Genomic DNA, 26,775 nt, shown 5'->3' with positions numbered 1-26,775 from the left:
CAACAATATCACGCTGACCTCCCACAGCCTCCAGAAGAAAAGAGACTAAGTCACTTTTTAAATTATAGAGTGTGTACACAGTGCCTACATATTCATATTCCTGCATCACAGGGGGTTCAGCTGGAAATCCTCAGGGCTCCCTTCCAACTCTACAATTCTGTGATTCATTTCCCAGATCTGGCTAAGAAAGTGGCAGCAGAGAAGCACGGCCTAAGCAGTGCCAGAATTACGTACAGTGGTACCTCGAGTTACAGAAGCTCCAGGTTACATACGCTTCAGGTTACAGACTCCGCTAACCCAGAAATAGTACCTTGGGTTAAGAACTTTGCTTCAGGATAAGAACAGAAATCGTGCTCCGGCGGCACGGCGGCAGCAGGAGGCCCCATTAGCTAAAGTGGTGCTTCAGGTTCAGAACAGTTTCAGGTTAAGAACAGACCTCCGGAACGAATTAAGTACTTAACCCGAGGTACCACTGTATAAGCTAAACAAGCTATAGCTCTCCCCACTCTCTTGGGCCCCCTCAAAAAAATTAAAGGGGAAAAAAACTGGATGTACATTTCCAAAATATAATATAAAAGACAAATAAAATAAAACCTACATTCAGCAACAGTGTTTTGTGTTGTGTAGACTCCTATGATGTAAGTAATGGGCCCCGCCTGCTAGCCTGCTTCCTAAAATATCACTGGTTTGCTCATTTCTGTATAGAGTCATACCACAGGATGAATACGCTTCGAGTTAGGCAAATTCGGGTTGCGCTCCGCGGTGACCCGGAGGTAACGGAGCGCGTTACTTCCGGGTTTCACCGCATGCGCAGACTGTCAAAATGACGTCACGCGCATGCGCAGAAGCGCTGAAACGTGACCCGCGCACGCGCAGACGCGCGGACACGGGTTACGTTCACTCCAGGATGCGAACAGGGCTCCGGAACGGATCCTGTTCGCATCCCAAGGTACCACTGTATAGAGTGCTGACATTCTGCATGGACTGGTTGCATGGCAATATGTAGCATGCAGCTGCAAACTGCAGTGCAGCACAGTTGAATGTAGGTCAAGCTGTTGTGCCTGTTATCTAATATTAAAGAGGGCTTGTAGACTGATAAATGGCTTTAGATACCTATTAGGTCCATAAATTACCATATAACATACGTTCAACACAAAAAACAACAATGACAAATTGTTGTTGACAAAGGACAGCTGGACATATAAAGGGCCCCATTACCTTCAGTAGCTTTGGGCCACATCAAACCTAAATCCGGCCCTAAATCCTAAGCCCCATACATAGTGCTGCTCTGCAAAGAGGAGAAGAGCTGACAGCTGAGCTAGATTACCTTTGCGTGATCCCCCTGCATATATATATATATATATATATATATATATATAATATTAATCTTTATTGGATAAAAATCAACACTTACACACACAACAAAAGCTTGAAAAAAGAAAAAAAGAATACAAAACGAAGTACAATATATCTCTTACAAACAAACAGAAACAATAGAACAATACGGTACGTCACAAATTTACAAAAATATTCCATCAACTTCCGACTTCCTTGATATGGCTTCTTTGTTTTCTTAATTACTTGCCTCTATTTTTCAATAAACTTTATCCTTATTAAATCTTGTTTGACTTCATTATACCTTCATCGGTTCCGAGAGTTATTCAAAGCATTCTAAAGTTCTTATATGGGGACACTCGCTTCCACATTTCTAAGTACAACTTCCAGCTGGGGAAGGCAATCGAGCAGGGCAGGGGTAACCTGTGGCCCTCTGGTTGATGTTGGACTACAACTCCCATCATCCATTATCTGGGCTGGCAGGGGCTGATGGGATTTGGAGTCCACACACAGCTACAGGGCCACAGGTGCCCCATCGCTGCAAAAAAGAGACACGTAGTAATGTGAGGTTTTCTGAACCCATTCAAATCCAACGCCTGTCCTTTGTAGCTGCTTCTACAGACTTGGAGCCTGACCTTAGTTCCTACTGAAACAGAACTGCAGTTAAACTATGACTATCATATCCTATAGATGTAAATTTAAGTCGATTGTCTTTAAGTGCACCACTTAGAAATGAGAATATTTAACCCATGTAGAAATGTAACCAACATTCAACAGATATAGTCTGCATTCAACCTACTGGATTATGCTAAATTTATAGTGGACTAATGTGTCTTTGTGGTGCTGGAGGAGACTCTTGAGAGTACCATGGACTGCAAGAAGATCAAACCTATCCATTCTGAAGGAAATCAGCCCTGAGTGCTCACTGGAAGGACAAATCCTGAAGCTGAGACTCCAATACTTTGGCCACCTCATGAGAAGAGAAGACTCCCTGGGAAAGACCCTGATGTTGGGAAAGATTGAGGGCACAAGGAGAAGGGGGCGACAGAGGACGAGATGGTTGGACAGTGTTCTCGAAGCTACCAGCATGAGTTTGACCAAACTGCGGGAGGCAGTGGAAGACAGGAGTGCCTGGCATGCTCTGGTCCATGGGGTCACGAAGAGTCAGACACGACTAAACGACTAAACAACAACAACAACAATAATGTGTCTTTGTAATCTAACAGGCAACTCCATATTTACTTGGGGGGCTGCGTTCCAAGGCACTGTGCACATCTGTGGGATGCGCATAAGCCTGCCCCACCCCATTCTGCCCCACCCCCTTGCAGTGCCAAAAACGGCACGTGCATCAGTGGCCGTGCATGTGTTGATTGCGCACAAATGGGGAGTTGCCTGTATTGCTAATCAGGGCAATATCAAAATTTTGATTTCGAGAACAGTTTACAGCTACTCTGTTATAACTACTCTGTTATGAACTCTGAAATAAGTAATTTATGAAAAGCTGCAGGATTTCTCACCACTGTGTCCTCAGGAACCAGAAAGCATGTAACTTATTTGTAAACTGTTTCTTAAACTATTGATCATGCTATTGATTAGCCTTGCTCCATCAGTTTGCCTTGCAGTCGGAGTTTGGCTTTAAAGGTAATTCTCTCCCCCCCCCCCCACTCCATGGCCATAGCTTTTTAGTAGATGCAGTATGCAGACTTTAACCTAGGAGGGGAGGGAATTATGTTCCTGTACACCTGTACGCCTGTGATCTACCAACAAGTATCAAAAACTGGCAGTGATCTACCACCCTTCGAAGTCATTAAAGTTTGTGAAATAAATAAATAAATAAATAATCTTCATTTCACAGATACAGTAGTTATGTTTGGATATCGTTATGAGAGATCCAATACTTACTAGTAACTAAACAAGTGTGAAAAGCCAACTATATTTTTATATTAGTTTGCACAGATCTGAGGAGCCAGCTTCCCCACCCCTCTCTCTTTCTCTCAACTCTTTCCATTCTGAGTTCCTTCCTTGCTCCATGATTCTGCCCCCCCCTCGAAGGGAGCCGCACAGCTGTTGTGGATCCCCATACTGCCCTCCCTCCCTTCCTCCCCCTCCCCCATCAAAGGAGGCCGCACAGCTGTTCCTGATCCTGATCCCCATCAGAAAAGCAATGCTAAGCAATGCCTCCCCTCTTCCAGCAGCATCACGCAGACCTCTCCCCAGCTCCCTTGCACCTTCCTCCATCTCCCTGCGCCCGTGCGCTGCTCAGGGTTGCATTGCTGTGGAGACTGGTGGTAGTGGCTACTGCATCTGAGGTTGCAGAGAAAGGCCCTGCGATTGACCAGAAACAACCCGGCGGTTGACCTGGGGCTCGTGATCGATGCGTTGTACATGGCTGCTGTACATTATATTATTTCCATCAGAAGACCTTCTACTGCACAACATTTTCATGTCTCCCACTGAAACTAGATATGGGCAGTTCTGCAAGAGGAATAAGGCTGCCATTTTGTACCTACTTTAATGGGAGTAAGCCATTTTGAACTCAATGGGACTTGCTTTTGAATAGACATCCAGAAGACTAAGAAGAGCTGCGCTGCCTCAGTCCAAAGGCCTATCAATCTTGTCTAGCATTGTCTTCTAACTTCTTGCAGTAGCCAATCGGAGACCTCTAGGAAATCCCAAAACAAGACATGGGCACAATAGCACTCCCTCACTTGTGTTCCCCCAGCAAGTGGTATTCAGAGGCACACATGCCCTGTAAATGCCCACTTCACAGAAGCAGACCAATCTACATTATCTTCCATTAATTAGCGATGCCTGCATCTAAGATATGATATTCATTTTCACACATATTCTAATTTGTGGTGCTGATCTTCTGCCTCTCCTGAGCTATTGATGGAATCAGCCCTTAATAATTAAGTGTCAGGGATTCATTGATTAAAAGCTAGGAGAGACCACCCTCATCCCCTCCTTGCATAATTATAGACATGCATTCACAAAGGGAGAACTGCCTCGCTGGAACAAAATTAAGGTCCATGGAGCTCAGGGGTGAGGCAGTCTGCAGTTCCTAAGACCTAACACCACACAGTTCTTGGTGTAATATCACGTGGGTGGCAAGTAGGAAGGAAATCCAGGGTAAGGAGAGGAGAGGGAGGGAGGGAGAGAGGCTGGATCTATACTCACTCTTTAAACATTCTTAGAATGATATTTTTGATATCATTCGAAAACATAAAGGCATTTGGTTTCTCTGCTTCCTTTTCTACAAGGTCTACCTACTTATTTGACGGGAATAACTCTGCAGCACCCTCTGGTGTCACATTTTAATAATGCATTATTAACGTTTTAAAAGAATGTCATTTTTAGCGTTAAAAACCATGAGTGTAGATGAGTCCAGAGAGAGAGAGAGAGAGAGAGAGAGAGAGAGAGAGAGAGAGCTGTTCTCAACCATTTTTGGCTCCAGTCCTGCTCACTTCTGGCATGCACCCCTTGAAAGATTAGCCTCCAGGGGGCCCTTGACATCATCATCATCATCATCATCATTAATATTATTATTATTCCCCACCCAACTGGCTGGGTTGCCCCAGCCCCACATACGAAAGGTCACCCACTCATGATCTAGTTAGTCCACTTCTCAAGTAGAGCATATGACAGCCATTCCTGTTGTCCCACCCCCCATAAATAGCCTTTAGAAGTATACTGCTTCTGTACATCAGTGTTATATATTTTAGCTGTCATAACCAGTGCTTTTTCCCTAGAAAAATAGGTGCTAGTACTCACGATGAAGTTGTTTCAGTGTCACACTTTTTAACCAAAAAAGGGGTGCTGGTTACTGAGTACCCTTGAGTACCCCCTGAAAAAAGCACTGGTCATAACCAATATCAATTGATAGGCCCGTCCTCCATGAATGTTGTTTTTTTTTAAAGCCATCTCTGGAGTTGGTTTCACAATGCAAATGAAGCCTGCACATTTTCAGAGACAGTCAGTGGCTGCCCTTTGCGATGTACTTTGTCTACAAAGTGACAACTGGTTAGTGAAGCATCACGTTCATGCAAATGATTATGGAGGCAATCATCGCCTCAGTACTCAACAGTGGACAAATCACCCTGTTATTACTCAACACAATAATCCAATGAGGGCAAGCTATCGTAAAAAAAACAAGCATATTCAGTTCTTTTAAAATACTTGCTTTGCTGAGGGCAGTGTGGTGTAGTGGTTAAGAGTGGCAGACTCGTAATCTGGGGAACCGGGTTCGCATCTCCGCTCCTCCACATGCAGCTGCTGGGTGACCTTGGGCTAGTCACACTTCTCTGAAGCCTCTCAGCCTCACTCACCTCACAGAGTGTTTGTTGTGGGGGAGGAAGGGAAAGGAGAATGTTAGCCGCTTTGAGACTCCTGAAGGGGAGTGAAAGGCGGGATACCAAATCCAAACTCTTCTTCTTCTAAACAAGGTGGGATGTGGGAGTTCAGAGATTAGGATCTAATTCAGGTTTTTCCATTTAGTAGGTAAAGGACTCCTGGACGGTTGAGTCCAGTCAAATGTGACTATGGGGTTGTGGCGCTCATCTCACTTTCAGGCCAAGGGAGCTGGCGTTTGTCCACAGACAGCTTTCCAGGTCATGTGGCCAGCATGACTAAACTGTTTCTGGCGCAACGGGACACTGTGATGGAAACCAGAGTGCACGGAAACAACATTTACCTCCCTGCCACAGTGGTACCTACCTATCTATTTGCACTGCTGTGCTTTTGAACTGCGAGGTTGGCAGGAGCTGGGACAGAGCAACGGGAGCTCACTCCATCGCAGGGATTTGAACCGCTGACCTTCTGATCTGCAAGCCCAAGAGGCTCAGTGGTTTAGACCACAGCGCCACCAGCTCCCTTTCATTTAGTAATTAGTAGCCCTAGGGGTTGCTTTGAAGACCGGGGAAGGGATCCTTTCAGAGACAGTGCTGGACCTTATCATCTTGCCCTCTCCCTGAAACATCTGTTAATCACTCCCTGTGCCTTCTATTAACAGTGTTGTCATGTACAACACCTGTACCTAACCCCCACTCTACCCTGACCCCTCGAGCAGTTTCTGGAAAAGAGCAGTTTCTAGAAAATTTCCAGAAGGAAAGGGTTGACCTCCCCACCTCCCAGAGTGCCACTGTTCCAAGCTTCAAAGCAGTCTAGGGTTGGATGAACCTGTCAATTTAGGTCTTTCTCATTTTTCCAATCTTAGGGCAGCATAGCATTCAACTAAATAATTGCCCAAGTAGAACGACTTCTCTTTGTGCAATAGGACTTCCCCTCCCTGTCTTCTCCCCTTGTGTACACCCCACACTGTCCCTGCTCCAGAGGGTTGGAAGGATACCTGGGACATATTTTTTGGGGGGGGAGGGATGTTGCACAGGGGGAAGGGGGGATGTCCTGTTGCACACACAGGCATTGTATTGCTTGCACAATTTAATTCAATTGAATGCCACCCACAAAATCAGCTCCGCATCAGTTTGCCTTTAAAAAAAAAAGAAAGAAAAGAAAGTCCTCATGAAAATTCCTAATATGCAAAATTTGGTAAGCATTTCCTTCCTCATATAACGTGTTTTTGTATTATTTTTTCACACACACACACACACACACACACACACACACAAAATAATTATACACCCTTGGAGGATGCTTGGGGTTTCTAATTAGTAAATGGAAAAGCAGGAGAATCTTATCATAGCTATTCTGTACCACATCTAGTTTGGCCTTGATGTACAGAATTCTATCTGTATTGCTCACCCAGAAAACATAAGTTCAGATCCTAATTAAGGTTCTGCTGGTGGGAGCATCCTATGAATGGAGTTTGACTTACTGGTATGCTGCTGCCACTGAAATGGGGAGTCATTTTAATGAATCTCCTCTTCCCCCTGCAGCCCTCTTACTACTTGAAAATCTGTTCCAGAGGGTTGGGTAACTCTCTGGGGCAGCAAAAGAGGCGGCACAGGGGGAGGGAAGATCAGTGAAAAAATGTTCCTTGTATACTACCAGCAGAATCCTCCACCAGATCCCAATTCCTTCCACAAAAGGAAGGAGCCCCAGTGATGTAGCTGGGAGGGGCCAGAGGGGTAGTTGATGTCAGGAGCTCAGCCTACACTCAAGTAGGACCCTGCAGAGACACATGCCTGACTGGCATGTTCTCTCCCTCCTGGTCGATCGTTCGGGAGCTTCAAAAGCTTTCTTCAGCCCGAACATCACAGCTACTGATGCCAACAGACATTGGCACACTTACAGATCTGCAGAGTCTTCACAGCTTTGCGTAACAGACCTCAGCAACTCAGCATTTTGGCTAATCTACTTTATTTACATATAAACACACACGGAGCACTGCAACATGGCTCCCTCTCTCTCTCTAGCATCAGACAGCAAAGAGAAAAAAACAAAGGACAATAGTCCCACTTCACGGAACACAGTAACACAAACATCCTGTCTCTGTCACTTCCCACTCTGGGGAGTCAAATCATGTGAAAGACAACAATCCCATGACTGCAATAATGGAGCAGGAATTCTAACAGTTGTTAGGGGTACAAAATGTCAACACCCGGTGTTGCCTCCATACAGCTGTGCACTTTCATTTTGTGTGAACCACGAAGTGACCTCTACAGACAACGGAATGACTTTTCTTTTCTGATCTCTGTGGCTGTGGTCTCCTGGGTGACATAGACACCATTAGGCAGTTGAATGTCCATGTGTACTCCAGCCCTTTCCCTCCTTCTACTCAACCCTGTTCTGCACTGCCCCGGGCGGTGGCAACCCACACCGTGGAGAGTTGGTTGGATCTAAGGCAGTATGTTATAATGAGCAATTATATTTCCCTCTTCTGCTTATAATGTTTATTCACCCAGGAACACAAACCCTTGAGCCTATGTTTTCAATTGTATTTATCAGGACTTAACAAATTCTAATTACATTAAAGTCAAGGAAAGGTACAGGGGAGAACCCCTATTCACCTAGGGTTGCAAACCAGGACATTACTTGCCAGATCAAACTTTCAGTAGTTAAGCTCTACAAATAAAATTGTTGGGATATACAGGGCCCTCAGGCTTGTCCACAAACCTCATTTCCTGAGCTGCAAGTTGTCTCCACACACACATGAATCTACTAACAGTTTTCTAAGGGCTTCCATTTCAACTCGGGAGAGGCCAAAGGATGTCAGGATAGGCATAAAGACTCCTTTCTCAAGACGCCACAGACATCAAAGGAAGGCTGTGGAGAACAAGTTTTTGAAATGTTAATGAGTTGTACCTCTGGGCTTTGTCAGCTCAAACTCTGGAGGGAAAGAGAGTCTTGGAATTTGAAAGGAAAATCAGAAAAGAAAATTGGGTGACCGTCCATACTCCACGACGGGGAAAATTTAACAAAATGGATAGGATATAGTACATACATCTTCACCACGCAGACTGGATCCGAAGGTGAGGGGCATCTCTAAGTTTCCACCAATTCCTTCAACAAGCTGCAGTCCCTCATGCCACACACAGAGGGTCCCAACTCTCTGGAAAAAGCTTTTTGGGAGGCAAGAGACACTGAAGAACAGGGAAGACAGGCAGAAAAACACCTCCTTCCACAAGTTGAATTCCCTTCCCCAAGCCTTCCCTGACCCCAATAAGAAGGTGTTTGGGACATGTGGCTTAGCTAATTTCCTGAACACTGTGGAACAAGAGACATTTGTGTTCAAATTTTCTGGCTTCATAAGGATCCCACGGGGCAAAGTAAGTCAGCTGTCATTAGGGATGAGGCAGGCATCAGTTTTAAATAGATTCATACACAGAATTTGACAGTTCCAACTGGATCAAACTCTCAGCTGCTCATGCATTTTTGTTGCTGCTGTTAATGTGCTGGTTGCTTTAGGAAATCTGGAGCGAATAATATTTGTACGATACCGTAATAATGTGTATGAAATGCAACAATTGTTTGCATCTTTAGCTGAAATGGGGGGGAAGACACCTTGCTTCTCATTAAGGAGTGAATGGGGAATTAGGGGGCGGAAATCCATGCAGATAAGCTGGGCATTGAGATTTTCAGAAAACTCCATCCTTAGTTGTAGTGATCACACAGGGTCCCCGGACGTTTCACCGTCTGTTGATCCCTGTGCCACCACTTTATTTCTCGCTGCCACTACCCAGGCCCTACCTGGTACAATACTGAGTCCAGGCAGGGTTAAATTGGAACATAAACTTCTGTTTATTTATTGCAGTTTAACAAGCGTGTGGTTTCATAAACGGTACTGGTCCATTACAATCATGGGGTGCCTATCCAGACCTATAACTTCCGCTACCTGCTCTCACTCACTAAACCACCTCTCAGATATTTCCTTGTCTTCCTAGCTCCTAACTGTTCCTGACTCCGCTTATTTCGCTACACTAACTCAACCTCTGTGGGACGCAGGTGGCGCTGTGGGTTAAAGCCTCAGCGCCTAGGGCTTGCCGATCGAAAGGTCGGCGGTTCGAATCCCTGCGGCGGGGTGCGCTCCCGCTGCTCGGTCCCAGCGCCTGCCAACCTAGCAGTTCGAAAGCACCTCTGGGTGCAAGTAGATAAATAGGGACCGCTTACCAGCGGGAAGGTAAACGGCGTTTCCGTGTGCGGCTCTGGCTCTGGCTCTGGCTCTGGCCAGAGCAGCTTCGTCACGCTGGCCACGTGACCCGGAAGTGTCTCCGGACAGCGCTGGCCTCTGGCCTCTTAAGTGAGATGGGCGCACAACCCCAGAGTCTGTCAAGACTGGCCCGTACGGGCAGGGGTACCTTTATCTTTACCTTTAACTCAACCTACCCACAGACTCTATCCCAATTCACTCCCACTCCAACCACCCACCCAACAAACTTCCCCTTCACCCCTCCCAGAGCTGGTTTTATAGTCCCTCTGATTCCACCCCCCTGGGTTCTGATTGGGTAACCTGTTTAACTATTTCACCTCCAGCACTCTCATATGTTAATGACACATTAGTTGCTACAGCACCATGGAGATGGCCGGAAGTGAACAGAGGACTTTTGAGCCTCTGGCTCCAGTCCACATCTCCTTGGCGCCACCCACTTTTTGAGATCTAGATTCCTTAGAGGACCAACGCCTCTTGCACTCCCTTGCACCCTTGGGCTGGCAAGATAATTTAGGAAGCACTTGACTTCTTGGATACAAGGAAGGTACCCGCAAAAGCCCTGGCTCTAGTTCTATGGCAGTTGTGCTGTGGGATCTAGTTCAGAATGTCCTGGCCTGTCAGCCACAGCTTCACTAGAACCCTGATCACCACCACCAGAATCAGGAACCAGATCTGGCTCCTTAGCCAGTGACCCAGTAACCTCTCACCCAGTGTCCTGGTCACTACTAGACTCTGTGTTCATGACACCGGGTCAGCAGCGGAGGAAGCCGCTCAGGCTTCTGGGGTGGAACGCCCAGGGATGGGGCAAGCTGCCCAAAGGGGCGGGTGCACTGCGGGGCCTCTGGAGTCTGCATACCTCCTCCCACTCAGCTGCCCTACAGCTGGGGGGGGGGAGGCAGTGGGCGGACTATCTGGGCAGCATGGAGCCTGCATGCGCCCAAGCCACTGTGTCTCTCCCAGTAGAGACACATGGCTCTGGTGCGCTGCAGGCCCCGCGGTGAGCGCCGCCCGGCATTTTGTCACCCCCTCAGTGGTGAGACCCAGGGTGGCCCGTACCCAACGTACCACCCTTCCTCTACCCCTGCACCAGGTCTGCCATTTCTCCACACGATCTGTCACAGATTACTAGATGGGTAGGCAAACTAAGGCCTGGGGGCTGGATCCGGTCCAATCGCCTTCTAAATCCGGCCATAGACGGTTCAGGAATCAGCGTGTTTTTACATGAGCAGAATTTGTCCTTTTATTTAAAATGTATCTCTGGGTTATTTGTGGGGCATAGGAATTCATTCTTTATTTCTTTTTCTTCCCCAAAATATAGTCCGGCCCCCTACAAAGTTTGAGGGACAGTGGACTGGCTCCCTGCTGAAAAAGTTTGCTGTCCTCTGGATTACTATGTCCAAACAATTTTCTTTCCTTCTTTTTTTTTGGGGGTGGGGACACATCCTGCTTCAGATGCAAAAGAATACACAAAAACTCCCAAGTATGTGCAGGGGAGTTCATTACTTCTGAAAACCAAGTCCCCACCCCAGGTCAGATACTCTGTTGGGTCCCTACAACTGTTGTCCCAAGCATTTCGTTCCCTGTGGTTCGCATCGTAGCTTTTCTGAGTCAGCCTGCAGGTGCTTGCTTCCTCAGGTAGATCCAAACTGCTCACAGAATTTCCAGCGTTTGACCCTTTTGGAAACTTCTGCCTAAAACAAGGCCAATTCCAAAAACAAACATCAAGCTGCAGCAGTGTGCCGACATTAGCATGGAAATAAAGGTCCTTCAAAGCAGGGAGCTTTTCTTCTAATTAGAGGCAGCGCTGTCTGCCTTATTTAAAAACAATTAAAGCCATTTGCACTGGCAGGTTTCTTGCTATAATTATGAAAAGTCTGTTCTTGCAGGGGGTGGTGAGGGGAGAGAGCAATACTTTGTGAAATTAATTCCGTGGGACTTAGTGTATGCCTCCCCACCTCAACACCAATCTTTCCTCTCAATTTGACACAAATCTCCCCAAAAGATACTAGACAATCAACTGCGGCAGAAAGAAACAACCGTGTTTCCAAGTCTTACTCACTATGCTACCCTGAGACCTGGCAGACAGAACTTGGCCTCTGAGCTGACAATTCTCTGCATACGAGCCTATTCTTTGGACCATGCTTGAATTGTTTGTTGATTCAAAACATATGTCTGCTGTCCTTCATCCAATAGATTCCAGGATGGTGGACAACATATAATGATTTGCTTATTTATTAATTACTATATATGTTAGTTATGGAACCCGGGTGGCACTGTGGGTTAAACCACAGAGCCTAGGACTTGCCGATCAGAAGGTCGGCGGTTCGAATTCCCGCAACGGGGTGAGCTTCCGTTGCTCGGTCCCTGCTCTTGCTAACCTAGCAGTTCAAAAGCACGTCAGAGTGCAAGTAGATAAATAGGTACTGCTCCGGTGGGAAGGTAAACGGCGTTTCCGTGTGCTGCTCTGGTTCGCCAGAAGCAGTTTAGTCATGCTGGCCACATGACCTGGAAGCTGTACGCCGGCTCCCTCGGCCAGTAAAGCGAGATGAGTGCCGCAACCCCAGAGTCGGTCACGACTGGACCTAATGGTCAGGGGTCCCTTTACCTTTTATATATGTTAGTTGCTTCATACAACCAAGTCTCCAAATCTCCAAGTGATTTAGCATGATAAAATACAAACCGATTGGAAGCCATAACATTTAAAGTCACTATCCAATGCAAAATTCATTACAATGCTCACCCAACAATACAGTAAGAAGGAGAATTCATGACCCACACCATTAAAAGCTGTGCATCACTGCAGAGGCCAGCCAGAAGAACGGGCATTTGTGGAATGCTCATCTTGGGGAAACATGCCTGGTGACATTGTTGTCAGGTTTTAGATGCCAGGCTAAGACATTCTTATTTAGTTCGGCCTCTGGTAGTTAAGATAACCTTTACTGTTAAGAGGCTAGGATTCTAGCTCTCCATGGGCAGAACATTTCTGAGCTCTGAAGCATTCGAAACATGCGGTCTGAAGTGGTGCAGCCTGTACGTACAATCTGAAGGATTTTATCTTTTTTTTTTTTTTGAAATAATTTTTGTTTGATTTTACAAGTATAGAGTTATAACAATACAAAATACATATCCATAGTTGGAGATTTCTCCGAATCTCTAGACTTCCCACCTTTCCCTCCATGGGTCCTATTATAAACCTTTTCAATTGCATATTATTTCATCTTCCATATTTTATGTCTCTCCATTTTATCCATAATATATTCTACATTACAAGTGTTATTGCAGTCCTGCTAATGTTTTCATCTGCTTACAGTGGCCTCTCAAGTAAATTATAAAAATTTCCCATTCTTTATTGAAGTTTTCGTCTTCTTGGTTCCTGAGCTTTCCGGTTAGTTTTCCCATTTCAGTATAATCCAATAGCTTAGTTTGCCATTCTTCTCTGGTAGGGACTTCTTTCCATACAATCTGAAGGATTTTAGAGGTCAGCCCACTTTTTGTTAAAGTATGAAAAAAGGTGAATGTAGGAAACTGGGTTCAAATGTTTCCTAGGACAGCCATGAAGCTCATTGGTCGATGGGCAAATTGGCGTCTCTCTCAGCCTAGCCTTAATTGCAGGATTCTTGTGAAGGTAAAATTAGACAAGTATAAACCACGGCAAGCTCTTGGGATAGGATGGATATCTCAGTAAAGAAACTCAGAGACCCTTGGATTGGGGCAGATGAATCCTTGTCCATTGCTGTCCCCCTGAGGACACAGGGAAACGCTTCCAGATTTTCTTTGATAGAGTTTGTCTCTTGGCTTTTCCCTATGGAATAGTAATTAGGCTTTACAGCAAGAGGAACTGAATGTGATATTGAGAATTCTCTGGGTAATGAACATGGTTCAGTGCATCTCGCTGCAGGGAAGAAAAGGACTAAGTGTTTCATTCCTCCTTTCAAAAAAGGTCGGCATGCTGTTGTTCTATTAAAGCCAGCCCTGATGGTTTCGAGTCGTGGCTATTTCGGTACTTAACACAATTAAACACACTCGCCGGGGAAATACAATTCAGTGGGAATCAAGGAAATCAGAGCCGTTTCTGAGCAGAACCAACCCAAGTACTGTGGGCCTTCCTGCCAGCATAAAGGTGATTCACGTTAACTGAATATATATTTTTTCATGCCACGGTTCTGCCTGTTTCCTACAGGGCTTTTTTAAAATTTTAATAATGAATATTGAAGTCAATCAATAAATGTAAGTGGGAAAACACTTGTGTTAAGTCTGTATGCAACACCACATGTGAGGGAGTACATGAGGAACAAGACCAAACATTGGATAGAGTACTTTACAAGAACCACGCTGTGTTTAAAACTCTGTCCTCTGGGAAGAGAACAAGCAGCCTGATCCATCACTGAATTGGCTTTAACCTGCCAAGTGTTAATGATGAGAGGCTCTTGTCCTTTGCAGATGATGTTACACTATGGCTCTCTGTCTTTTGGCTTTACAGTTGCCACCAGGGTTGTGGGAATGTTCTCGGATATTGATTTCCAGGTTGAAAGCTGTGCTTCTGGGAGCTCAGGAATATGTCTGGGGGTGGGACTGCATTGTAAGAATCTTCCCTTCATCTTTTTAACCCTGTTTGCTGCTACACTTTCCCTGTTGTCAGCTGCTTTGGCAAATGATAAGATTAGATGATGAGATGAGATGAGATGAGATGAGATGAGATGAGATGAGATGAGATGAGAGACCTTGCCAACAAAGGTCCGTATAGTTAAACCTATGGTTTTCCCAGTAGTGATGTATGGAAGGGAAAGATGGACTATAAAGAAAGCTGATGCAGAGTGCAAAACTGAACAAAAAAGATTTTACCCAAAAAAATGTTTTACTACATCTTCAACTTCCTTAATTAGGCACATGAATTATCCCAACCAATAGAGGTTTATAGAGTAAACAGGACAAGGTCAAAGCACTGCTTAGCCTATCAGATTTGGCCTCGTGATGATGTCACTGAAAGCACACAAAACCAATCAGAAGTGAGGACAATGGGTTGGATTCAACTGAGTTGTCATAGTAGAAGCCAGCACAAGGAATCCCACTAACTCCTTAGCGCAATGTTGGATTCTACCCTATGTTTCCTGACTTGGCAAATACCGTTGACCTCTGAAATATACTCGGAGTCGAGTGTGAATTTCATGCTCTTTATTCAGCTCATAGTAGCAATGAATGAAACTTCCCCCAAAACGTCTAGCTATATATACATTATTTACACAATGGGCCCCATGTGATCGGCTAATTCTGGGCTGCTCCTGTAGGCCAATCTGGCTGTGGACTCACTTCCTCCAGAAGCCTGATTGGCTGCTCCTGCAGGCCAATCAGGTCGCTGATTCACTTCCACCTGGAGCTGGATTGGGTGGCTCCTGTGGACCAATCAAACTGCTGCATTCTGGATCCTATTGTTCTAGGATTCAGCTCAGTACATAATAACCTTCTTTTGAAGCGCGTACTGAAAAATTGTGAAAAGGGGGTCTCTTTGATGCTGCCCAAACTATTCATGAAAAGAAGCTCCTCTCTACTCATTTTTTGTTGCCACATTGAAGGGATCCCTTGGAGCAGAGACTTAGGACTGGACTTCCTTATGCCCTTTGCTAGTTTTCATTACAGTTCCGACAGATGGAATATGGCATAAATATTACTCATTTTCCTTCCTTACTAAATTTATACCCTGCCAACATGGCTCAAAAAGTCCTCAGGACAACTCTGACCCAGAAATGAAAGCCCAGGAGCCGAAACAGTGGAGCAGAAAAAGCCTCGTCGCCTCCCCCCCTCTCCAAAGCTCCATCAGCGTTAGAACTTAAGCTATTGTCTCTTTTGGATTGTGACCATGAATAAGCACAACATTCAGATTCAGGTTTCGTGCCCCATGACAATGTCTTGAAACATTTTTGCTTCAATGAATCACTGTTCAAAACTGCTGTTTTGCATCTATATTGGTCTTGCTGAAGACAAAGAACAATACAAATTTTGTGGGGATTTTGTGGGTTTCTATCATGAAATGAATGACTGCACATTTCCCAAAGCTTGAGATTCAGCTATATAATACAATTTCTGCTTCTAGTAAAAAAGCAGCACCCGTTTGCCCAAAAGCAAACAGCATGGAATCCACTATCCTCCTTTTTGGTCTCCCAGCTGAAAAACTAAGACATCTATCACCTCTGTCAAGCGATTTCTATCTGCCATAACATTTCTCTTCAGACCCAACCAGTCATCCCAAACCATCAACACTGATTTCACCAAGCATCTTCCAGCCACTGGTAAACATTAAAGAATCACCTATAACTATTACCAGTACAAAAAACATCAAACTACAAAATAGACTTGATAGTGACAAATGATCTTCAGATCTTCCAACCATATGGTTTTATCCATCATGTTATAAATTCTTCCAGCAAATATATGTATTAAAGGAGAGGAGTTACTTTTTAAAAATTAATGATAGATTGCATTCAATGTCTCCAAGATTGAAGTTATGATTTTGTAGTTCAATATCTTCTTTCTCTTCATTTTTCTATTGGAGGCCATGAAGTGCCATCAGGTTCCCTTATGCAAGCTCCATGAAAAGAGTTAGAAATACACTTTTACTATGTAGTCATGTGATGTATTTATTACTGGCTTTTCTGTTACAAATTCCTCAAGTCCTACTTCAAGAAATGATACCAATGAAACTGAAATGAACATCAGGTAAACTGATCAAAATTAGCATCTAGGTTCCCCGGGTAAATCCCATTCATCTCAAAGGGGCAGAAAATAGAAATCCCCGATGATTTGTGCTCATTTGCTATGATTTGGCCAATTACAGCCCTTTTGATTGGCCTGAAAACAGGCTCTCAAACCCAGTACTGCACAATATAAAGCCATTAGAGGCCTGTTTTGCATGCAACGCTAAGCCAAATCATTGCTTAGCAGGAACACACACAAGTATGGGCTCCTGAAAAGGAGATAGCTGCTCTTTTCCTCCTGCTCCAGTTCTGCTGCTAATCTAAGTCATGGTTTGGCTTATTGTTACATGCAAAGTGGACCGCAGTCAAACTAAAGCTCAACAAAAACTATACGGTGGTCCCTCGGTTTAAGAACATACCTGTTTACGAACGATTCAGTTTACGAACTCCGCAAAACCAGAAGTAGTGTTCTGGTTTTGTGAACTTTACCTTGGTCTAAGAACGGAAGCGGAATGGTAGAAGGGCACTGTTGGATGGAGGCCTCATTAGGGAAAGCGCACCTCGGTTTAAGAACGGTTTCGGTTTAAGAACGGACTTCCGGAATGGGTTAAGTTCGTAAACTGAGGTACCACTGTAGATAGAAAGTAAGCAGCCACAGCAGTAGTATAACAGAGTTGGAAGGGAGTTTGGAGTTAATTAGGTAAAGGTAAAGGGACCCCTGACCATTAGGTCCAGTCATGGCCGACTCTGGGGTTGCGGCGCTCATCTCGCTTTATAGGCCGAGGGAGCCGGCGTACAGCTTCCAGGTCATGTGGCCAGCATCACTAAGGCGCTTCTGGAGAACCAGAGCAGCACACGGAAACGCCGTTTACCTTCCCGCTGGAGTGGTACCTATTTATCTACTTGCACTTTGACGTGCTTTTGAACTGCTAGGTGGGCAGGAGCTGGGACCGAGCAACCGGAGTTAATTATGCAGCCCTAAATGTTGCCCCATGCCCTTTGGGGAAGGGCTGTGGCTTAGTACTAGAGCATCTGCTGAAAATCCCAGATTCAATCTTTAGCATCTCCAAGCAGGGCTGGGAGAGAGAAAAACCTGCCTGAAACCCTGGAGGGTCACTGTGAGTCCAAGTAGACAATACTTAGGTAGATAAGCCAATGGCCTGACTCTCTATAAGGCAGCTTCTAATGCTTTGTTAAGGATGAGCCAGCTGAATTGCACAGCCCTTCACAGCTGAAATTTTCCAGCATTTTGGAGCTTGAGTCAACATGAAAAGCCCCTATCACAACACTGCTAAAGTGAAAGGCTTTTTGTTCGTTTGTTTGTGCCATAGCCAAGAGTTCAGGGCTAAGAACCCCAAAACTCTTCCAATCACCTGCTCAGTGCAGGATCATTGATAATAACAGGAAGATAGTGCAAGTCTTCTGAAAAAGGACAGATTTTTGCAGGCTTCTGAATGGACAGGAAGGAGTCAGCCAAGTAGGCTTCCTGCAGTAATTCCCATAGAATTCCAAAGACATGCTGGCATAGCTAAAAGTTCAGTGGTATGAATCACAAGTACAGCATTACATATTGACAAGCCCCATGAAGTTTACAGAGCTCAGTAAAAGGCTACCTTTCTCTGTCCCGCTGTCACTAGTCAGGGAACAGTACTGGAAAAACAAAAGACCACCAAGCAAAGCACAATCTAAAGCAAGTTTCTGTTCTTCTTAATTACAAACAATGGCATGCTGGAATACCAGAAATGTGAAATCTGAAATAAATATTAAATCAGAGCAGACTTGCCCTTGTGCTAGCCCTGATTGTCAAACATGGCAGCCTCTGGAAAGACAAACATGGCATATTTATTTAAAAATCCTGAACCAATGATCAAGCAGCAACAGAAAGAATGTAACGTTAGGGGAGAAGTAACAGCAAGAGGCTGAATTCATATAGGTTTAGATTACCTATATAGATCTAAACAGGGCTGGCCCTACTATTAGGCAGAGTGAGGCAGTGACATGAAAAGGCAATTAAATTGTTAATTATCTAATTCCTTTTACTGTATTTTTACTTATAGGGAGAGGCACTTGTCTCAGGTGCCAAAACAACATGGGTAGTATGCAGCTTGGCTTGGGACAGGGCACCATTTGCTTTCCTTGATTTGTGTGGAGGGGGGCATTTGTTGTCCTGCCTCAGGCGGCAAAATGTCTTAGCCGGTCATGGATCTAAATATAACAAGCTGTCCTTCCATTTTATTAGCTGGCTGATGGTCCCATTCAGCTGGATGCTAGCAACACTGACTGGCAATGACACTCTCCATTTAACTTTTAACACAGATGATGGGCATTTTAAAACACACGTCTTACTGTGCAGCGGTTGGAATGCTCCATAAATTCTCAGCAGCTCAGCTGACAGCTTGCAAAGCTCTAACCTATAATGCATATGAGAACGTGTCTGCAGAACATTTTAAGGAGAGGGTCCAGAACTGAAGGGTAATGCAGGGCCTTGGGTGATGACCTGTAAAGAACGGCAAAAGACAAGCAGAAAGCAGCTTTTCCTGATAATGCAAACAACCCATTGACCAAAAATCCATACCCGTGGGGTGTCTACCATTAGCTGTCCATTTTGAAAAACTGTTGGTTTTCAGCACAAGTTTCTGTAAAGATATAAATAGGCACTGAAACCACAGGGCAGAGCATTCCGAGTGCTCTGCAGCTGGCGAGTCTGGTTGCCAAACACTCCTACTTAATCTGAAAGAGTACAGATTGAGAGATATAACCCTGCCATTGTTGAGAATGATCCATTTAGCTGTTATTAAATTTACTGAAACTTATCTGTATAATTCCCAACACAGTAAGAAGGTAATATATGCTTCCCAATGCCATAAAAACCATCATTCAAGGAAGTACAGAAAATAGCTACCTTTCCAAACCTATGATTGGAGGGGAAGCAGTTCAGTGCTTACCTGCACAGCTTCAAATGATTTCTATTGCTTTCAGCAGACCAAGAGTGCAAATCGGGTCCTCATTGGTCTGATGTTTCCCCAAGGTGCTTTGGGAGCAATTTTTATAAAATGAACAAAGAGCCTTACGGGCTCATGACACGTTCAGCAAACCACATCACTTTTGGTACAGATGGAAGACCCTCTTAGATGACCATCTCTGGGTTATTTGTGGGGCCTGCCTGGTGTTTTCACACGAGTAGAATGTGTGCTTTTATTTAAAATGCATCTCTGGGTTATTTGTGGGGCATAGGAATTCATTCATCCCCCCCAAAAAAATATATATATAGTGTGGCCGCCCACAAGGTCTGAGGGACAGTGGACCGGCCCCCTGCTGAAAAAGTTTGCTGACCCCTGGATTAGAGCCTGGTGCTAATAATACCAAGTTTGTAAGTTTGATCCCTATACGGGACAGTAGCATATTCCTGCATTGAAGGAGGTTGACCTAGATAATCCTCAAGATCACTTCCAACTCTGCAGTTCTATGATTCTATGATCAGGAAAGGTGATTGGCAAAGAGGGTGGTGGAATCTGCAGGTCCATGTAGCAGCACACAGGATGGAGGATTTGGAAAAGGCTAGCTGCCTTCCCACACCCACCGCACTGGGACCTTTAGCAGATTGAGTGGGGAAATGGCATGGGCGAGAGGGTTAACTTCTATATGTCCCAGCTCCAATCCAAATTCTCCTCCTGACAGCTGTGTTTAAAAAAAGCCAGGGAAATGGAATCATAATTTTCCCGCATCTCATGTCATTTGTCCCTGAGAGAGCCGAGGCTTGCCTAAGGCCACCCAGTGAGTTCTGCTTTGGTTGACAAATCAGATCTGTCTTTTTTCCCCTGACAACTTCCTGATCTTATCAATTACCTGACATGCTCTCTCTGGCTCTATGTTAAAACCAGCCACTCTACATAGAGGTTTGCCTCTTTTCAGCATGACTCTGAAACAGAACCACTTTGGGGGGGGGGAGTTATGCAGACAGGGGCAGGGTGGGTATCCTATGCCTGAGGCCACTGGGGAACAAAGTTAGCTCCCTACCCATTGCTATCCCCAGCACTTCCATTTCTTTCTTCTGTGAGCGTGACTGGCTGCCATTTGATCCCGGTGAGGGAGAGTAAAGAAGGTAAAGGACCCCTGACAGTTAAGTCCAGTCACAGACGACTCTGGGGTTGTGGTGCTCATCTCGCTTTACAGGCCGAGGGAGCTGGCGTTTGTCCTCAGACAGTTTTTCCAGGTCATGTGGCCAGTATGACTAAGCCACTTCTGGTGAAACCAGAACAGCGCACGGAAACGCCGTTTACCTTCCCGCCAGAGCAGTACCTATTTATCTACTTGCACTTTGATGTGCTTTCGAACTGCTAGGTTGGCAGGAGCAGGGACCGAGCAACGGGAGCTCAACCTGTCGCGGGGATTCAAACCACCAACCTTCTGATTGGCAAGTCCTAGGCTCTGTGGTTTAGACCACTGCGCCACCTGTATCCCACGCAGGGGACAGTAGCATACTGAAAATTATAACCCTATTTCAGTACAGGCATCCCATATCCTGAGTGGACCAGCCTCCATCAACAGGAACACCAGTGGCAAGGAGGGGAAACAATGTGCTTCCTGTAGTGAAGAGAGCCATGTGTTCAAGATGCTCAAGAGCAATGGACCTACACCACAGGAAGGCATCTCCAACTTCACAGGGGAAAGACAATTGTCTGAAGATCCCAGCAAGGTACTTCAGGAGACAAGGATACACAATGAAAAGGAGACCACCTATCCATGCCTCTTACTCTGAGGTAAAGTTGTGGTGATGGGTAGGAGCAAGGGGAAGCAAATCACAAGAGAGGACATCAGGGAGGTGGGACCAATTCGGATGGTCCGCCCCCGCCACTTAATGGATCCAAATGGTTTCCAGAGAGTGGTAGGGGATGCTTTATCCCATGTTGATGGCCTTTCAGCCGATTCCCTGGTGGCCCACTAGAATGTGGAGTTAACCAGGGCTATTGACTGTTTGGCTCCGAAGCGCCCTCTCCGATTGCATGGAGCCCGGACAGCCCCGTGGTTTTCCACGGATCTGAGGGCAATGAAACAATCGTTGAGACGGCTAGAGCGCCGGTGGCGGATAACTCATTCCGAATCTGACCGGACACAGGTTAGAGCTCAACGTCGAGCCTACCAAGTGGCGATAGCGACGGCGAAGAAGAATTTCTTCACCGCCTCTATTGCATCTGCAGAAAACAGCAGCAGGAGACTTTTTCAGGTGGTTCACAATTTAGTGGAACCACCTGCAACATCGGGGCCCAGTACGGGCCACATGTTCTCCTGCAATGATTTTGCAAAGTTTTTTGCAGATAAAATCGCTCAGATTCGGGAAGAAGTAGACTCCACCGTGGGAGCAGGGCCGGGGCGGGAGAGTGCTAGAGTTCTGTCTAGTCAAGTTGAGTGGGATCAATTCCAATCTGTTACCTCCGAGGATGTGGACAGGCTGCTTGGACGAGTGAAGCCAACCACCTGTCTCCTGGATCCTTGCCCATCCTGGCTTATAAAAGCTAGCCGGGAAGGACTGGGCGATGGGCTTCGTGGGGTGGTGAACGCTTCCCTCCGTGAGGGAGCCTTCCCAGACCCGCTGAAAGAGGCGGTTATTAAACCGCTTCTTAAAAAACCATCTTTAGATGCGGCCACGATGGCCAACTATCGCCCAGTTTCAAATCTTCCATTCTTGGGCAAGGTGATTGAGCGAGCGGTGGCCGAACAACTCCAGGCACGCCTGGAAGAAGCGGACCATTTGGATCCCTTCCAGTCGGGATTCAGGCCTCATCATGGGACTGAAACTGCCTTGGTCGCACTGGTTGATGATCTTCGGCGGGCTAGGGACAAAGGTGAGAGCTGTTTCCTAGTTCTGCTGGATCTCTCAGCGGCGTTTGATACCATCGACCATAACATCCTTCTGGACCGTCTTGAGGGGCTGGGAGCTAGGGGCACTGTCATACAGTGGTTCCGCTCCTTCCTCCTGGGCCGTGTTCAGAAAGTGGTGGTGGGGGATGAGTGTTCAGACCCCTGGGCTCTCACTTGTGGGGTGCCTCAGGGTTCTGTCCTCTCCCCCATGCTTTTCAACATTTACATGCAGCCGCTGGGAGAGATCATCAGGAGGTTTGGGCTGGGTGTTCATCAGTATGCGGATGATACCCAGCTCTACCTCTCCTTTAAATCAGAACCAGTGAAGGCGGTGGAGGTCCTGTGTGAGTGTCTGGAGGCGGTTGGAGGATGGATGACGGCTACCAGATTGAGGTTGAATCCTGACAAGACAGAAGTGCTGTTTTTGGGGGACAGGAGGCGGGCAGGTGTGGAGAATTCCCTGGTCCTGAATGGGGTAACTGTGCCCCTGAAGGACCAGGTGCGCAGCCTGGGAGTCATTTTGGACTCACAGCTGTCCATGGAGGCACAGATCAAATCTGTGTCCAGGGCAGCTGTTTACCAGCTCCATCTGGTACGTAGGCTGAGACCCTATCTGCCTGTGGACTGTCTCGCCAGAGTGGTGCATGCTCTGGTTATCTCCCGCTTGGACTACTGCAATGCACTCTACATGGGGCTACCTTTGAAGGTGACTCGGAAACTACAACTAATCCAGAATGCGGCAGCTAGACTGGTGACTGGGAGCGGCCGCCGAGACCATATAACACCGGTCTTGAAAGACCTACATTGGCTCCCAGTACGTTTCCGAGCACAATTCAAAGTGTTGGTGCTGACCTTTAAAGCCCTAAACGGCCTCGGTCCAGTATACCTGAAGGAGCGTCTCCACCCCCATCATTCTGCCCGGACGCTGAGGTCTAGCGCCGAGGGCCTTCTGGCGGTTCCCTCACTGCGAGAAGTAAAGCTACAGGGAACCAGGCAGAGGGCCTTCTCGGTAGTGGCGCCCGCCCTGTGGAACGCCCTTCCAGCAGATGTCAAAGCGATTAACAACTACCTGACATTCAGAAGACATCTTAAGGCAGCCCTGTTCAGGGAAGTTTTTAACGTGTGATATTTTATTGTATTTTTGCTTTCTATGGAAGCCGCCAGATGGGCGGGGTATAAATAATAAATTATTATTATTATTATTATCATTATCATTAGGCAGCTGTCGGAGGCGCACTGCTGCTGACACCATTGTCCTAGGCCCAGCGAAGGCTGGTCCATTAGAGGATATGGGATGCTGCCCCACCAAGCTCAGTCTGCTCTCTGCCAGCCCCCACTTGCCAACCTCCTTGTATACAAGTTCAGGAGATGGTCCTGGCTGCCAACATCCTCCTCCTGAGTGTCAACGTTGCTGTTGCAGAGTTCAGCAAAGAGGAGGATAGGGACAAAACTAGAATTAGTTGGTTCTGTCTGTCATTGACTCTGGCTCCATCTGTCATTGACTCTGGTTCCACCTACTGTTGGCCTCTCTTCCTTCCACCTTACCTGTCCTAATGGGCTCCAGCCACCACTGCTTGGACCCCCTTTTCTGGCATTCCAAAGTGTGCCAGGCAGTGACCACTGCAATTGCCCGTAGTGCCCCAGAGTGACAATACATCACTGCATTTGTGGGCTATTACAATGGTGGCTGCCAAGGACTTAGCAAAAGAACCTTGCTGCCATAGTCTTCTTCTCTATCTCGGGAGAAATAAACAGGAGGAGGAGAGGCAGAGGGTTGTCCAGATACTATAGAGATCCCTCCTCTCCCCATACGGCTGCATACCAAAGGTCATCTCCAATTTTGTGAGTGAGGGGGCTGGAGAAAAGACTGGCACTCTCCAACCTTCCCTCCTCCCGTGAGGCCTTGAGAAACCTTTAGCTAGCCAGTTATGAGATCCTTCTGACTATATTGGCTCACAGACAAATCCTCATCACCAACCCCAATGCAAAAACAACAGCACAAAAGAGAGGGAGAGCTCGAGAACCAACAATGAGGTCAGACATTATGAGATGTTATATTGATTACATTATTATTAAGCAAGGCTGTCAAGGTTCTTGCGAGGAGGAAAAGTAATTATTTTGTAAAGGTCTGAGGGGAAGCATCAATGCTTGGTGTTGCATGACTTTTTCAGATTTTTGATCATTATATCAAATCAACTTCCTCCTAAGTCCCTTTCACATCTAAGATATTATTTATTGTTTGTGTGCTTCCTCCCCCCCCCCCCATTTATATCCTGCTGCATGCCTCAAAAGAGTCCTCAGAGCGGCTGACAGTAAACAAAGTCTCTGTTAAAACCTTGTCGATACAATATAAGAAAGTGGAATAAATTAAAAATGGATGACCATGACATTACAGTATGTTGGATTCTGGCAGCTCCTTGGTGGAATGCCCAGCAAAGGGTTGAAAATGAGTCACACATTAGCCCTCTTCAGGTGAGGGGAGGCAGTAGGGACTCTGCCTACTTTGTCACTATTCCAGGAATTTTCTGCAGGGTGATCTTCTGAAGTGGGGAACTGCCTATACTTGTGGATTTCCCCTGTGCATTTTAGAGCCCTGATATCCCAGGGTTCTACTATGTGTGAGAAGGTTCCACATGTACAGGAGAGGGACGCCCCTCTGTCATGTCAGCAGTGGTTGGTGGGGCAGGGTCATGGTGCTAACCTGACTTTCCAACACTGGCATTCCTGTGGCTTACCAGGAGGAAGAGGGGTGGTGCAGTGGAGAGGATGGTGTTAGGTAAACACACTGGATAAGCCAATCTGGGGCTTCCACCAGTGTGTTTGCACCATGCCAACCTCACCCTTCCCAGTAAGCCACAACGTTGCTGATGGCAGGAGGCCAGGTAAACGATGCTGCCCCACCAGCCACGACCAGGTCCCAGTGCTGGCCCGAGGAAGACCCTGATTTGGATGAGGGGTCCATCATCTCCCAGTAGCCGCTCCTGCTCCTCCACCACGAAGGAACATGCAATTGCTGAATAGGCTATGGCCCCTTTGAATGCTGCAAACAGCTTTTGCAAAGGAGCCACCGGAAGGCCAAGCCCTGCCAGCCTTTTTAAGGTTTTTGGCGAACCTAAACATTTGCTAGGACAACACCTCAAACTCAGCTAGCAGGGCCCACTGGGAGCTGCCCAGGGTCTTGCCTTGCCTTGGACTTAGGCCCATTACTACTTCCCCTGCAGACCTCAAGACCCAAGAGACCTTTGCCTTCCGAGAATTGGAAGGTGATGGGAACAGCAACGAGGGAGGCATGGGCCATGCACTCATCTTCACCACCCCCTCTTATGTGTTTATCTTACACACATACGGATTTCCTGAAGAAGGCTCATATCTTTTGTGCAAGTTGGCACTGGACTACTAATAGAATTATCCTTGGAATTACTGATCTTTGACTAGGGATCAGAATTTGAAGTCCCACAACTACATTACTCCCATCCCCACCCCCTTTTGCCAACCCAGAAGCAACGGAATAATTTTGCATGGCAATAGGACTCACTGACATTCCATTTCATAGAAGGGTTTGGGGTCTGGCCCACCCCACTGCACCTACCCTCTCAAGTGGCCTTTCCATAAAACTGTCAGGGACTGGACAGAGGAGGAATGGTGGAGACCGCCTCCCCAGCCTGGCCTTCCAGAGAAGAGGAAGACAGTATAAATTTACAACAGTGGTTTGTGGGAGGTCACAGCTCAGAGGCAGAGGAGGGGAAAAGCTGGGAAATAATGGGAGAGGATCAGGAAGAAGAAGCACCACGGAAGAGACAGCTAACAGACTCAGTGTCTTTAGAAAGCATTAAAAAAACACCTCCCAGAACCCGGCGGACATGGAAAGTGGGAGAGTAGAGACCTCAGAAGCAGAAGGCACAGATCAGCCACCGTAGGGATGACGTATAATGGGAGAGACGGAGGGGGTGGGGTTTCACTTGGAGCAACACTATTACTCCAGGAGGCTAAATTTCTAAGCCTCTCTCTGTGAATATTGAATAAACAACATTGGTAAGAACTTCCTTGTCTTACCCATTCCTGGCAACCAGCCGTGGGGGGAGAGGGTTTGGATTCTCTGAAGCCTGACAAAAACTAGCTATTGACCAGTAACCAAGGTACCTCCACCATCACCACTCATTTCCTTTCCAGTTATTTTTTCTGGATGGGGTGAGGCACTGATAGATAAAGCAAGCAAAAGACTGGTCTTTAATGGGAGCCCAGAGTTCCTGGGGACTTTGGGCCAATTCCTTAGCCCTGAACTGAGGT

General features: G+C 46.4%; 2 long non-coding RNA genes across 4 annotated transcripts in view; both read right to left on the bottom strand.

Moving 5' to 3' along the window:
• Positions 1 to 26,775, bottom strand: part of LOC307206618 — a 65,160-nt gene that overhangs the window by 3,559 nt on the left and 34,826 nt on the right. For 2 of the 3 annotated variants that reach the window (XR_013834422.1, XR_013834423.1), the window contains exon 2: positions 8,407 to 8,556. This is a non-coding gene — a long non-coding RNA (uncharacterized lncRNA). Of the gene's footprint in view, positions 1 to 5,106; positions 5,230 to 8,406; positions 8,557 to 26,775 lie in introns of those variants that run through there. The other variant, XR_013834424.1, reaches the window with a different exon arrangement.
• LOC307206091 lies at positions 9,508 to 10,281 on the bottom strand. The gene is made up of 2 exons (XR_013834271.1): positions 10,113 to 10,281; positions 9,508 to 9,720 (listed from the first exon to the last, which is right to left on the bottom strand). It is a non-coding gene; the product is annotated as an uncharacterized lncRNA (long non-coding RNA).

The sequence above is a fragment of the Podarcis cretensis genome (assembly GCF_951804945.1).
Source record: "Podarcis cretensis genome assembly, chromosome: 17".
Classification (NCBI taxonomy): domain Eukaryota; kingdom Metazoa; phylum Chordata; class Lepidosauria; order Squamata; family Lacertidae; genus Podarcis; species Podarcis cretensis.
Note: the sequence above shows the minus strand (reverse complement) of the source record. Positions and strands in the feature narration are given on the sequence as shown.